Consider the following 13125-nt stretch of genomic DNA (forward strand, 5'->3'; position numbering starts at 1 on the left):
CTGTGTCTTTGTGCCCAAAACAGCAGCGTCTTTTCGGTTAACAGCCGAACGCGCTAACCAATTGCGCCACAGAGACTCACTGGCATGTGTGTTCTGCCTTTGGCCTGATTGCATTGCTATTTTTTTCTGATTGGCAGAAAACCTGAACTTTTTTCTGAAAAAGGCATGCCTCTCGTAGCACTGCAGTGCATTAGATTGCTCCCTTGCTTCCCTGAGTCCCCAAATACACAACCACCTTGGGCACAATAGAAGACACATTCCAGCAGATTTAGCAAGAGTGCACCAAGGTTTCTATATGTAGGTACCTTGCTGAGAAGCAAGACCTGCAGTTGCATTCTTCTGTTAAAAGAGGGCAGCAGAGTGCACCAAGAGAACTTGGGGGAAGTAGCTTATGTTAACTACTTGCCATGCTCTTTATAGATCCCTCTGTTTGACTGGGTGAATTCTAATTTCTGGGGTAGAGTAAGCAATTTTTGGATCTAGATGCTGTGCGCAACAGGAATGCTATATACTTCACTGTACTGCTACTGAAAAGTTACCAATTTTACAGGATGTTCAGGTAAGCTTTGTTTCAGAAAACAACTTGCTAGAGGCACTAAGACAGATTACTGGGACAAAGGAAGAGGGTTTGGGGATTAGCACATCTCCTATGAAAGGTACAGTCACGCCCGAGACAACTCTGAGTGTCACCTCAAATTCTAAGAAATGCAAACTAGGGACCTAAGCTTTTTATTGCCAGTGGATCTTTGTGTTTCAGACAAATGTGCACGCCTCCCAGAGCCCCTTGCAATGCACTTAGGGAAATGGGGGAAGTTGCTGTGAAGCCCTCTCGCTGACAATGTCTCTCTTGTCTATAATGTAACTATGAGAGAGAGAGAAATAGGCAATGCGAGAGTGAAAAAGTAAAATGGAAATGTGTCTACTGAGCCCAGTATAAGGGGAAATCCTCACAATCCAGGACCGACAGTTGATTGGGAGGGCGCTTACAGGTTTCCGACACCAGACCGGTACCTGAACTCACAAACCCAAACTGCAAAGTGATGGGCATTGCCACTAGACTGCCGACCCCCTTTCGGGGCTGCAGCATATTTCCTTTAGTCACACCTAGAGTTCCCAGGACAGTGCAGCATTCAGCGATTACACGAAAATATTGACAGCGCTAGGAGGCCATGCAAATGGCAGAGGTATGCTTTACAAAGCCCACGTAGCGTGCACAAAACAGCACATCAGTCAGGCCCACTTGAAGAGATGGTAAAGAGGAAATACTTCTGCTGCATCCAGTAAAACATAGAGATTGGCCTGCTTTAAAGGTTGACCATGTCCTTCATGGGTGTCTGTCAATATGATACTTCCCTGCTGCAAAGCTTACATTCGAAACGCCAGAACAACTAGGCCCAGAGCACAAAGATGCAGTCAGGTTGAAATAACGAGATACTGAAGAGCAATTTTATATTTCAGAGTGGGAAAAGCAAATATGCCCCCGACGTGATTTGAACACGAAACCTTCTGATCTGGAGTCAGACGCGCTACCATTGCGCCACGAGGTCCTTGTGGCAGTCCATCTGGTGTGTCTGATGACAGAATAAAGGTAGGAGACGTACATGGACCTGCAGAGCCTCATTGCTTCTTGAAGTAGACTGGCTAGGATAGCTTCCTTCTGTGCATCAGTACACGCTGCAGCCAAACCCTTCCCATGAAGTCTTGATGTTTATGAATTGAATGGCAAGTTTTGAAAAACTAAAGCAAGCGAGAAGAATTGCTTGCAGTTTATTGGATTTTTTGGACGTCAGCAGACGAGACCTGCGAGAGGTAAACAGAAGTCCATAGTTGGTCACGCTGAATTTTTGAGCCAAAATGCACCGTCCCTGGGTGGGCTTGAACCACCAACCTTTCGGTTAACAGCCGAACGGGCTAACCGATTGCGCCACAGAGACTCATGCAGTGCTTACACTGGGGCCTGATTGGTGTGCTGTTTGCTTATGCTCCCCAGGCAACCTGAAAATATTTCTAAAATAGCTCTATTTCCCACAGCAAATCAGGGTATCAAGCACTTCCCTACCTCCCGTAATCCACAAACACAGGGGATTTAGTAGAGGACAGAGCCCATCAACAGTGCACCAAATGCCCTCTGTGTAGGCATAACTTGCTATGAGGAGAAAGCCACAGTTGCACACTTGTGTTAAAAGGGGACAGTAGGCTGAACCCAGAGAACACGGGAGAAATGACTCAGGTTTACTGAGTGGAACACTCTGTGTCTTTGTGCCCAAAACAGCAGCGTCTTTTCGGTTAACAGCCGAACGCGCTAACCAATTGCGCCACAGAGACTCACTGGCATGTGTGTTCTGCCTTTGGCCTGATTGCATTGCTATTTTTTTCTGATTGGCAGAAAACCTGAACTTTTTTCTGAAAAAGGCATGCCTCTCTTAGCACTGCAGTGCATTAGACTGCTCCCTTGCTTCCCTGAGTCCCCAAATACACAACCACCTTGGGCACAATAGAAGACACATTCCAGCAGATTTAGCAAGAGTGCACCAAGGATTCTATATTTAGGTACCTTGCTGAGAAGCAAGACCTGCAGTTGCATTCTTCTGTTAAAAGAGGGCAGCAGAGTGCACCAAGAGAACTTGGGGGAAGTAGCTTATGTTAACTACTTGCCATGCTCTTTATAGATCCCTCTGTTTGACTGGGTGAATTCTAATTTCTGGGGTAGAGTAAGCAATTTTTGGATCTAGATGCTGTGCGCAACAGGAATGCTATATACTGCACTGTACTGCTCCTGAAAAGTTACCAATTTTACAGGATGTTCAGGTAAGCTTTGTTTCAGAAAACAACTTGCTAGAGGCACTAAGACAGATTACTGGGACAAAGGAAGAGGGTTTGGGGATTAGCACATCTCCTATGAAAGGTACAGTCACGCCCGAGACAACTCTGAGTGTCACCTCAAATTCTAAGAAATGCAAACTAGGGACCTACGCTTTTTATTGCCAGTGGATCTTTGTGTTTCAGACAAACGTGCACGCCTCCCAGAGCCCATTGCAATGCACTTAGGGAAAGGGGGGAAGGTGCTGTGAAGCCCTCTCGCTGACAATGTCTCTCTTGTCTATAATGTAACTATGAGAGAGAGAGAAATAGGCAATGCGAGAGTGAAAAAGTAAAATGGAAATGTGTCTACTGAGACCAGTATAAGGGGAAATCCTCACAATCCAGGAGCGACAGTTGATTGGGAGGGCGCTTACAGGTTTCCGACACCAGACCGGTACCTGAACTCACAAACCCAAACTGCAAAGTGATGCCCATTGCCACTAGACTGCCGACCCCCTTTCGGGGCCCCAGCATATATCCTTTAGTCACACCTAGAGTTCCCAGGACAGTGCAGCATTCAGCGATTACACGAAAATATTGACAGCGCTAGGAGGCCATGCAAATGGCAGAGGTATGCTTTACAAAGCCCACGTAGCGTGCACAAAACAGGACATCAGTCAGGCCCACTTGAAGAGATGGTAAAGAGGAAATACTTCTGCTGCATCCAGTAAAACATAGAGATTGGCCTGCTTTAAAGGTTGACCATGTCCTTCATGGGTGTCTGTCAATATGATACTTCCCTGCTGCAAAGCTTACATTCGAAACGCCAGAACAACTAGGCCCAGAGCACAAAGATGCAGTCAGGTTGAAATAACGAGATACTGAAGAGCAATTTTGTATTTCAGAGTGGGAAAAGCAAATATGACCCCGACGTGATTTGAACACGCAACCTTCTGATCTGGAGTCAGACGCGCTACCATTGCGCCACGAGGTCCTTGTGGCAATCCACCTGGTGTGTCTGATGACAGAATAAAGGTAGGAGACGTACATGCACCTGCAGAGCCTCATTGCTTCTTTAAGTAGACTGGCTAGGATAGCTTCCTTCTGTGCATCAGCACACGCTGCAGCCAAACCCTTCCCATGAAGTCTTGATGTTTATCAATTGAATGGCAAGTTTTGAAAAACTAAAGCAAGCGAGAAGAATTGCTTGCAGTTTATTGGATTTTTTGGACGTCAGCAGACGAGACCTGCGAGAGGTAAACAGAAGTCCATAGTTGGTCACGCTGAATTTTTGAGCCAAAATGCACCGTCCCTGGGTGGGCTTGAACCACCAACCTTTCGGTTAACAGCCGAACGCGCTAACCGATTGCGCCACAGAGACTCATGCAGTGCTGACACTGGGGCCTGATTGGTGTGCTGTTTGCTTATGCTTCCCAGGCAACCTGAAAATATTTCTAAAATAGCTCTATTTCCCACAGCAAATCAGGGTATCAAGCACTTCCCTACCTCCCCTAATCCACAAACACAGGGGATTTAGTAGAGGACAGAGCTCATCAACAGTGCACCAAATGTCCTCTGTATAGGCATAACTTGCTATGAGGAGAAAGCCACAGTTGCGCACTTGTGTTAAAAGGGGACAGTAGGCTGAACCCAGAGAACACGGGAGAAATGACTCAGGTTTACTGAGTGGAACACTCTGTGTAATTGTGCCAAAAACAGCAGCATCTTTTCGGTTAACAGCCGAACGCGCTAACCAATTGCGCCACAGAGACTCACTGGCATGTGTGTTCTGCCTTTGGCCTGATTGCATTGCTATTTTTTTCTGATTGGCAGAAAACCTGAACTTTTTTCTGAAAAAGGCATGCCTCTCTTAGCACTGCAGTGCATTAGACTGCTCCCTTGCTTCCCTGAGTCCCCAAATACACAACCACCTTGGGCACAATAGAAGACACATTCCAGCAGATTTAGCAAGAGTGCACCAAGGATTCTATATGTAGGTACCTTGCTGAGAAGCAAGACCTGCAGTTGCATTCTTCTGTTAAAAGAGGGCAGCAGAGTGCACCAAGAGAACTTGGGGGAAGTAGCTTATGTTAACTACTTGCCATGCTCTTTATAGACCCCTCTGTTTGACTGGGTGAATTCTAATTTCTGGGGTAGAGTAAGCAATTTTTGGATCTAGATGCTGTGTGCAACAGGAATGCTATATACTGCACTGTACTGCTACTGAAAAGTTACCAATTTTACAGGATGTTCAGGTAAGCTTTGTTTCAGAAAACAACTTGCTAGAGGCACTAAGACAGATTACTGGGACAAAGGAAGAGTGTTTGGGGATTAGCACATCTCCTATGAAAGGTACAGTCACGCCGGAGACAACTCTGAGTGTCACCTCAAATTCTAAGAAATGCAAACTAGGGACCTACGCTTTTTATTGCTAGGGGATCTTTGTGTTTCAGACAAATGTGCACGCCTCCCAGAGCCCCTTGCAATGCACTTAGGGAAAGGGGGGAAGGTGCTGTGAAGCCCTCTCGCTGACAATGTCTCTCTTGTCTATAATGTATCTATGAGAGAGAGAGAAATAGGCAATGCGAGAGTGAAAAAGTAAAATGGAAATGTGTCTACTGAGACCAGTATAAGGGGAAATCCTCACAATCCAGGACCGACAGTTGATTGGGAGGGCGCTTACAGGTTTCCGACACCAGACCGGTACCTGAACTCACAAACCCAAACTGCAAAGTGATGGGCATTGCCACTAGACTGCCGACCGCCTTTCGGGCCTCAGCATATATCCTTTAGTCACACCTAGAGTTCCCAGGACAGTGCAGCATTCAGCGATTACACGAAAATATTGACAGCGCTAGGAGGCCATGCAAATGGCAGAGGTATGCTTTACAAAGCCCACGTAGCGTGCACAAAACAGCACATCAGTCAGGCCCACTTGAAGAGATGGTAAAGAGGAAATACTTCTGCTGCATCCAGTAAAACATAGAGATTGGCCTGCTTTAAAGGTTGACCATGTACTTCATGGGTGTCTGTCAATATGATACTTCCCTGCTGCAAAGCTTACATTCGAAACGCCAGAACAACTAGGCCCAGAGCACAAAGATGCAGTCAGGTTGAAATAACGAGATACTGAAGAGCAATTTTGTATTTCAGAGTGGGAAAAGCAAATATGACCCCGACGTGATTTGAACACGCAACCTTCTGATCTGGAGTCAGACGCGCTACCATTGCGCCACGAGGTCCTTGTGGCAGTCCACCTGGGTAGTCTGATGACAGAATAAAGGTAGGAGACGTACATGGACCTGCAGAGCCTCATTGCTTCTTTAAGTAGACTGGCTAGGATAGCTTCCTTCTGTGCATCAGTACACGCTGCAGCCAAACCCTTCCCATGAAGTCTTGATGTTTATGAATTGAATGGCAAGTTTTGAAAAACTAAAGCAAGCGAGAAGAATTGCTTGCAGTTTATTGGATTTTTTGGACGTCAGCAGACGAGACCTGCGAGAGGTAAACAGAAGTTCATAGTTGGTCATGCTGAATTTTTGAGCCAAAATGCATCGTCCCTGGGTGGGCTTGAACCACCAACCTTTACAGCCGAACGCGCTAACCGATTGCGCCACAGAGACTCAAGCAGTGCTTACACTGGGGCCTGATTGGTGTGCTGTTTGCTTATGCTCCCCAGGCAACCTGAAAATATTTCTAAAATAGCTCTATTTCCCACAGCAAATCAGGGTATCAAGCACTTCCCTACCTCCCGTAATCCACAAACACAGGGGATTTAGTAGAGGACAGAGCCCATCAACAGTGCACCAAATGCCCTCTGTGTAGGCATAACTTGCTATGAGGAGAAAGCCACAGTTGCGCACTTGTGTTAAAAGGGGACAGTAGGCTGAACCCAGAGAACACGGGAGAAATGACTCAGGTTTACTGAGTGGAACACTCTGTGTCTTTGTGCCCAAAACAGCAGCGTCTTTTCGGTTAACAGCCGAACGCGCTAACCAATTGCGCCACAGAGACTCACTGGCATGTGTGTTCTGCCTTTGGCCTGATTGCATTGCTATTTTTTTCTGATTGGCAGAAAACCTGATTTTTTTTCTGAAAAAGGCATGCCTCTCTTAGCACTGCAGTGCATTAGACTGCTCCCTTGCTTCCCTGAGTCCCCAAATACACAACCACCTTGGGCACAATAGAAGACACATTCCAGCAGATTTAGCAAGAGTGCACCAAGGTTTCTATATGTAGGTACCTTGCTGAGAAGCAAGACCTGCAGTTGCATTCTTCTGTTAAAAGAGGGCAGCAGAGTGCACCAAGAGAACTTGGGGGAAGTAGCTTATGTTAACTACTTGCCATGCTCTTTATAGATCCCTCTGTTTGACTGGGTGAATTCTAATTTCTCGGGTAGAGTAAGCAATTTTTGGATCTAGATGCTGTGCGCAACAGGAATGCTATATACTGCACTGTACTGCTACTGAAAAGTTACCAATTTTACAGGATGTTCAGGTAAGCTTTGTTTCAGAAAACAACTTGCTAGAGGCACTAAGACAGATTACTGGGACAAAGGAAGAGGGTTTGGGGATTAGCACATCTCCTATGAAAGGTACAGTCACGCCCGAGACAACTCTGAGTGTCACCTCAAATTCTAAGAAATGCAAACTAGGGACCTACGCTTTTTATTGCCAGTGGATCTTTGTGTTTCAGACAAATGTGCACGCCTCCCAGAGCCCCTTGCAATGCACTTAGGGAAAGGGGGGAAGGTGCTGTGAAGCCCTCTCGCTGACAGAGTCTCTCTTGTCTATAATGTAACTATGAGAGAGAGAGAAATAGGCAATGCGAGAGTGAAAAAGTAAAATGGAAATGTGTCTACTGAGACCAGTATAAGGGGAAATCCTCACAATCCAGGACCGACAGTTGATTGGGAGGGCGCTTACAGGTTTCCGACACCAGACCGGTACCTGAACTCACAAACCCAAACTGCAAAGTGATGCCCATTGCCACTAGACTGCCGACCCCCTTTCGGGGCCCCAGCATATATCCTTTAGTCACACCTAGAGTTCCCAGGACAGTGCAGCATTCAGCGATTACACGAAAATATTGACAGCGCTAGGAGGCCATGCAAATGGCAGAGGTATGCTTTACAAAGCCCACGTAGCGTGCACAAAACAGCACATCAGTCAGGCCCACTTGAAGAGATGGTAAAGAGGAAATACTTCTGCTGCATCCAGTAAAACATAGAGATTGGCCTGCTTTAAAGGTTGACCATGTACTTCATGGGTGTCTGTCAATATGATACTTCCCTGCTGCAAAGCTTACATTCGAAACGCCAGAACAACTAGGCCCAGAGCACAAAGATGCAGTCAGGTTGAAATAACGAGATACTGAAGAGCAATTTTGTATTTCAGAGTGGGAAAAGCAAATATGACCCCGACGTGATTTGAACACGCAACCTTCTGATCTGGAGTCAGACGCGCTACCATTGCGCCACGAGGTCCTTGTGGCAGTCCACCTGGGTAGTCTGATGACAGAATAAAGGTAGGAGACGTACATGGACCTGCAGAGCCTCATTGCTTCTTTAAGTAGACTGGCTAGGATAGCTTCCTTCTGTGCATCAGTACACGCTGCAGCCAAACCCTTCCCATGAAGTCTTGATGTTTATGAATTGAATGGCAAGTTTTGAAAAACTAAAGCAAGCGAGAAGAATTGCTTGCAGTTTATTGGATTTTTTGGACGTCAGCAGACGAGACCTGCGAGAGGTAAACAGAAGTTCATAGTTGGTCATGCTGAATTTTTGAGCCAAAATGCATCGTCCCTGGGTGGGCTTGAACCACCAACCTTTACAGCCGAACGCGCTAACCGATTGCGCCACAGAGACTCAAGCAGTGCTTACACTGGGGCCTGATTGGTGTGCTGTTTGCTTATGCTCCCCAGGCAACCTGAAAATATTTCTAAAATAGCTCTATTTCCCACAGCAAATCAGGGTATCAAGCACTTCCCTACCTCCCGTAATCCACAAACACAGGGGATTTAGTAGAGGACAGAGCCCATCAACAGTGCACCAAATGCCCTCTGTGTAGGCATAACTTGCTATGAGGAGAAAGCCACAGTTGCGCACTTGTGTTAAAAGGGGACAGTAGGCTGAACCCAGAGAACACGGGAGAAATGACTCAGGTTTACTGAGTGGAACACTCTGTGTCTTTGTGCCCATAACAGCAGCGTCTTTTCGGTTAACAGCCGAACGCGCTAACCAATTGCGCCACAGAGACTCACTGGCATGTGTGTTCTGCCTTTGGCCTGATTGCATTGCTATTTTTTTCTGATTGGCAGAAAACCTGATTTTTTTTCTGAAAAAGGCATGCCTCTCTTAGCACTGCAGTGCATTAGACTGCTCCCTTGCTTCCCTGAGTCCCCAAATACACAACCACCTTGGGCACAATAGAAGACACATTCCAGCAGATTTAGCAAGAGTGCACCAAGGTTTCTATATGTAGGTACCTTGCTGAGAAGCAAGACCTGCAGTTGCATTCTTCTGTTAAAAGAGGGCAGCAGAGTGCACCAAGAGAACTTGGGGGAAGTAGCTTATGTTAACTACTTGCCATGCTCTTTATAGATCCCTCTGTTTGACTGGGTGAATTCTAATTTCTCGGGTAGAGTAAGCAATTTTTGGATCTAGATGCTGTGCGCAACAGGAATGCTATATACTGCACTGTACTGCTACTGAAAAGTTACCAATTTTACAGGATGTTCAGGTAAGCTTTGTTTCAGAAAACAACTTGCTAGAGGCACTAAGACAGATTACTGGGACAAAGGAAGAGGGTTTTTGGGATTAGCACATCTCCTATGAAAGGTACAGTCACGCCCGAGACAACTCTGAGTGTCACCTCAAATTCTAAGAAATGCAAACTAGGGACCTACGCTTTTTATTGCCAGTGGATCTTTGTGTTTCAGACAAATGTGCACGCCTCCCAGAGCCCCTTGCAATGCACTTAGGGAAAGGGGGGAAGGTGCTGTGAAGCCCTCTCGCTGACAGAGTCTCTCTTGTCTATAATGTAACTATGAGAGAGAGAGAAATAGGCAATGCGAGAGTGAAAAAGTAAAATGGAAATGTGTCTACTGAGACCAGTATAAGGGGAAATCCTCACAATCCAGGACCGACAGTTGATTGGGAGGGCGCTTACAGGTTTCCGACACCAGACCGGTACCTGAACTCACAAACCCAAACTGCAAAGTGATGCCCATTGCCACTAGACTGCCGACCCCCTTTCGGGGCCCCAGCATATATCCTTTAGTCACACCTAGAGTTCCCAGGACAGTGCAGCATTCAGCGATTACACGAAAATATTGACAGCGCTAGGAGGCCATGCAAATGGCAGAGGTATGCTTTACAAAGCCCACGTAGCGTGCACAAAACAGCACATCAGTCAGGCCCACTTGAAGATATGGTAAAGAGGAAATACTTCTGCTGCATCCAGTAAAACATAGAGATTGGCCTGCTTTAAAGGTTGACCATGTCCTTCATGGGTGTCTGTCAATATGATACTTCCCTGCTGCAAAGCTTACATTCGAAATGCCAGAACAACTAGGCCCAGAGCACAAAGATGCAGTCAGGTTGAAATAACGAGATACTGAAGAGCAATTTTGTATTTCAGAGTGGGAAAAGCAAATATGACCCCGACGTGATTTGAACACGCAACCTTCTGATCTGGAGTCAGACGCGCTACCATTGCGCCACGAGGTCCTTGTGGCAATCCACCTGGTGTGTCTGAAGACAGAATAAAGGTAGGAGACGTACATGCACCTGCAGAGCCTCATTGCTTCTTTAAGTAGACTGGCTAGGATAGATTCCTTCTGTGCATCAGTACACGCTGCAGCCAAACCCTTCCCATGAAGTCTTGATGTTTATGAATTGAATGGCAAGTTTTGAAAAACTAAAGCAAGCGAGAAGAATTGCTTGCAGTTTATTGGATTTTTTGGACGTCAGCAGACGAGACCTGCGAGAGGTAAACAGAAGTCCATAGTTGGTCACGCTGAATTTTTGAGCCAAAATGCACCGTCCCTGGGTGGGCTTGAACCACCAACCTTTCGGTTAACAGCCGAACGCGCTAACCGATTGCGCCACAGAGACTCATGCAGTTCTTACACAGGAGCCTGATTGGTGTGCTGTTTGCTTATGCTTCCCAGGCAACCTGAAAATATTTCTAAAATAGCTCTATTTCCCACAGCAAATCAGGGTATCAAGCACTTCCCTACCTCCCCTAATCCACAAACACAGGGGATTTAGTAGAGGACAGAGCTCATCAACAGTGCACCAAATGTCCTCTGTATAGGCATAACTTGCTATGAGGAGAAAGCCACAGTTGCGCACTTGTGTTAAAAGGGGACAGTAGGCTGAACCCAGAGAACACGGGAGAAATGACTCAGGTTTACTGAGTGGAACACTCTGTGTAATTGTGCCAAAAACAGCAGCATCTTTTCGGTTAACAGCCGAACGCGCTAACCAATTGCGCCACAGAGACTCACTGGCATGTGTGTTCTGCCTTTGGCCTGATTGCATTGCTATTTTTTTCTGATTGGCAGAAAACCTGAACTTTTTTCTGAAAAAGGCATGCCTCTCTTAGCACTGCAGTGCATTAGACTGCTCCCTTGCTTCCCTGAGTCTCCAAATACACAACCACCTTGGGCACAATAGAAGACACATTCCAGCAGATTTAGCAAGAGTGCACCAAGGATTCTATATGTAGGTACCTTGCTGAGAAGCAAGACCTGCAGTTGCATTCTTCTGTTAAAAGAGGGCAGCAGAGTGCACCAAGAGAACTTGGGGGAAGTAGCTTATGTTAACTACTTGCCATGCTCTTTATAGACCCCTCTGTTTGACTGGGTGAATTCTAATTTCTGGGGTAGAGTAAGCAATTTTTGGATCTAGATGCTGTGTGCAACAGGAATGCTATATACTGCACTGTACTGCTACTGAAAAGTTACCAATTTTACAGGATGTTCAGGTAAGCTTTGTTTCAGAAAACAACTTGCTAGAGGCACTAAGACAGATTACTGGGACAAAGGAAGAGTGTTTGGGGATTAGCACATCTCCTATGAAAGGTACAGTCACGCCCGAGACAACTCTGAGTGTCACCTCAAATTCTAAGAAATGCAAACTAGGGACCTACGCTTTTTATTGCTAGGGGATCTTTGTGTTTCAGACAAATGTGCACGCCTCCCAGAGCCCCTTGCAATGCACTTAGGGAAAGGGGGGAAGGTGCTGTGAAGCCCTCTCGCTGACAATGTCTCTCTTGTCTATAATGTATCTATGAGAGAGAGAGAAATAGGCAATGCGAGAGTGAAAAAGTAAAATGGAAATGTGTCTACTGAGACCAGTATAAGGGGAAATCCTCACAATCCAGGACCGACAGTTGATTGGGAGGGCGCTTACAGGTTTCCGACACCAGACCGGTACCTGAACTCACAAACCCAAACTGCAAAGTGATGGGCATTGCCACTAGACTGCCGACCGCCTTTCGGGCCTCAGCATATATCCTTTAGTCACACCTAGAGTTCCCAGGACAGTGCAGCATTCAGCGATTACACGAAAATATTGACAGCGCTAGGAGGCCATGCAAATGGCAGAGGTATGCTTTACAAAGCCCACGTAGCGTGCACAAAACAGCACATCAGTCAGGCCCACTTGAAGAGATGGTAAAGAGGAAATACTTCTGCTGCATCCAGTAAAACATAGAGATTGGCCTGCTTTAAAGGTTGACCATGTACTTCATGGGTGTCTGTCAATATGATACTTCCCTGCTGCAAAGTTTACATTCGAAACGCCAGAACAACTAGGCCCAGAGCACAAAGATGCAGTCAGGTTGAAATAACGAGATACTGAAGAGCAATTTTGTATTTCAGAGTGGGAAAAGCAAATATGACCCCGACGTGATTTGAACACGCAACCTTCTGATCTGGAGTCAGACGCGCTACCATTGCGCCACGAGGTCCTTGTGGCAGTCCACCTGTGTAGTCTGATGACAGAATAAAGGTAGGAGACGTACATGGACCTGCAGAGCCTCATTGCTTCTTTAGGTAGACTGGCTAGGATAGCTTCCTTCTGTGCATCAGTACACGCTGCAGCCAAACCCTTCCCATGAAGTCTTGATGTTTATGAATTGAATGGCAAGTTTTGAAAAACTAAAGCAAGCGAGAAGAATTGCTTGCAGTTTATTGGATTTTTTGGACGTCAGCAGACGAGACCTGCGAGAGGTAAACAGAAGTTCATAGTTGGTCATGCTGAATTTTTGAGCCAAAATGCATCGTCCCTGGGTGGGCTTGAACCACTAACCTTTC

At 46.3% G+C, this 13125-nt stretch overlaps 9 non-coding genes across 9 annotated transcripts; all 9 read right to left on the reverse strand.

Annotated features, from left to right (window-relative positions):
• Positions 1-1475: 1475 nt before the first annotated feature.
• TRNAW-CCA (transfer RNA tryptophan (anticodon CCA)) lies at positions 1476-1547 on the reverse strand. The gene has a single exon. It is a non-coding gene; the product is annotated as a tRNA-Trp (tRNA).
• A 313-nt stretch (positions 1548-1860) lies between these two features.
• On the reverse strand, positions 1861-1934 carry TRNAN-GUU (transfer RNA asparagine (anticodon GUU)). Its single transcript has one exon. It is a non-coding gene; the product is annotated as a tRNA-Asn (tRNA).
• A 1790-nt stretch (positions 1935-3724) lies between these two features.
• On the reverse strand, positions 3725-3796 carry TRNAW-CCA (transfer RNA tryptophan (anticodon CCA)). Its single transcript has one exon. It is a non-coding gene; the product is annotated as a tRNA-Trp (tRNA).
• Positions 3797-4109: 313 nt separating this feature from the next.
• On the reverse strand, positions 4110-4183 carry TRNAN-GUU (transfer RNA asparagine (anticodon GUU)). Its single transcript has one exon. It is a non-coding gene; the product is annotated as a tRNA-Asn (tRNA).
• Positions 4184-5972: 1789 nt separating this feature from the next.
• On the reverse strand, positions 5973-6044 carry TRNAW-CCA (transfer RNA tryptophan (anticodon CCA)). The gene has a single exon. It is a non-coding gene; the product is annotated as a tRNA-Trp (tRNA).
• A 2171-nt stretch (positions 6045-8215) lies between these two features.
• Positions 8216-8287, reverse strand: TRNAW-CCA (transfer RNA tryptophan (anticodon CCA)). The gene has a single exon. It is a non-coding gene; the product is annotated as a tRNA-Trp (tRNA).
• Positions 8288-10459: 2172 nt separating this feature from the next.
• Positions 10460-10531, reverse strand: TRNAW-CCA (transfer RNA tryptophan (anticodon CCA)). Its single transcript has one exon. It is a non-coding gene; the product is annotated as a tRNA-Trp (tRNA).
• A 313-nt stretch (positions 10532-10844) lies between these two features.
• On the reverse strand, positions 10845-10918 carry TRNAN-GUU (transfer RNA asparagine (anticodon GUU)). Its single transcript has one exon. It is a non-coding gene; the product is annotated as a tRNA-Asn (tRNA).
• Positions 10919-12707: 1789 nt separating this feature from the next.
• TRNAW-CCA (transfer RNA tryptophan (anticodon CCA)) lies at positions 12708-12779 on the reverse strand. The gene has a single exon. It is a non-coding gene; the product is annotated as a tRNA-Trp (tRNA).
• Between the last annotated feature and the right edge of the window lie 346 nt (positions 12780-13125).

This window comes from Ambystoma mexicanum, chromosome 11 (genome assembly GCF_040938575.1).
Source record: "Ambystoma mexicanum isolate Mex_15411 chromosome 11, UKY_AmexF1_1, whole genome shotgun sequence".
NCBI lineage: Eukaryota > Metazoa > Chordata > Amphibia > Caudata > Ambystomatidae > Ambystoma > Ambystoma mexicanum.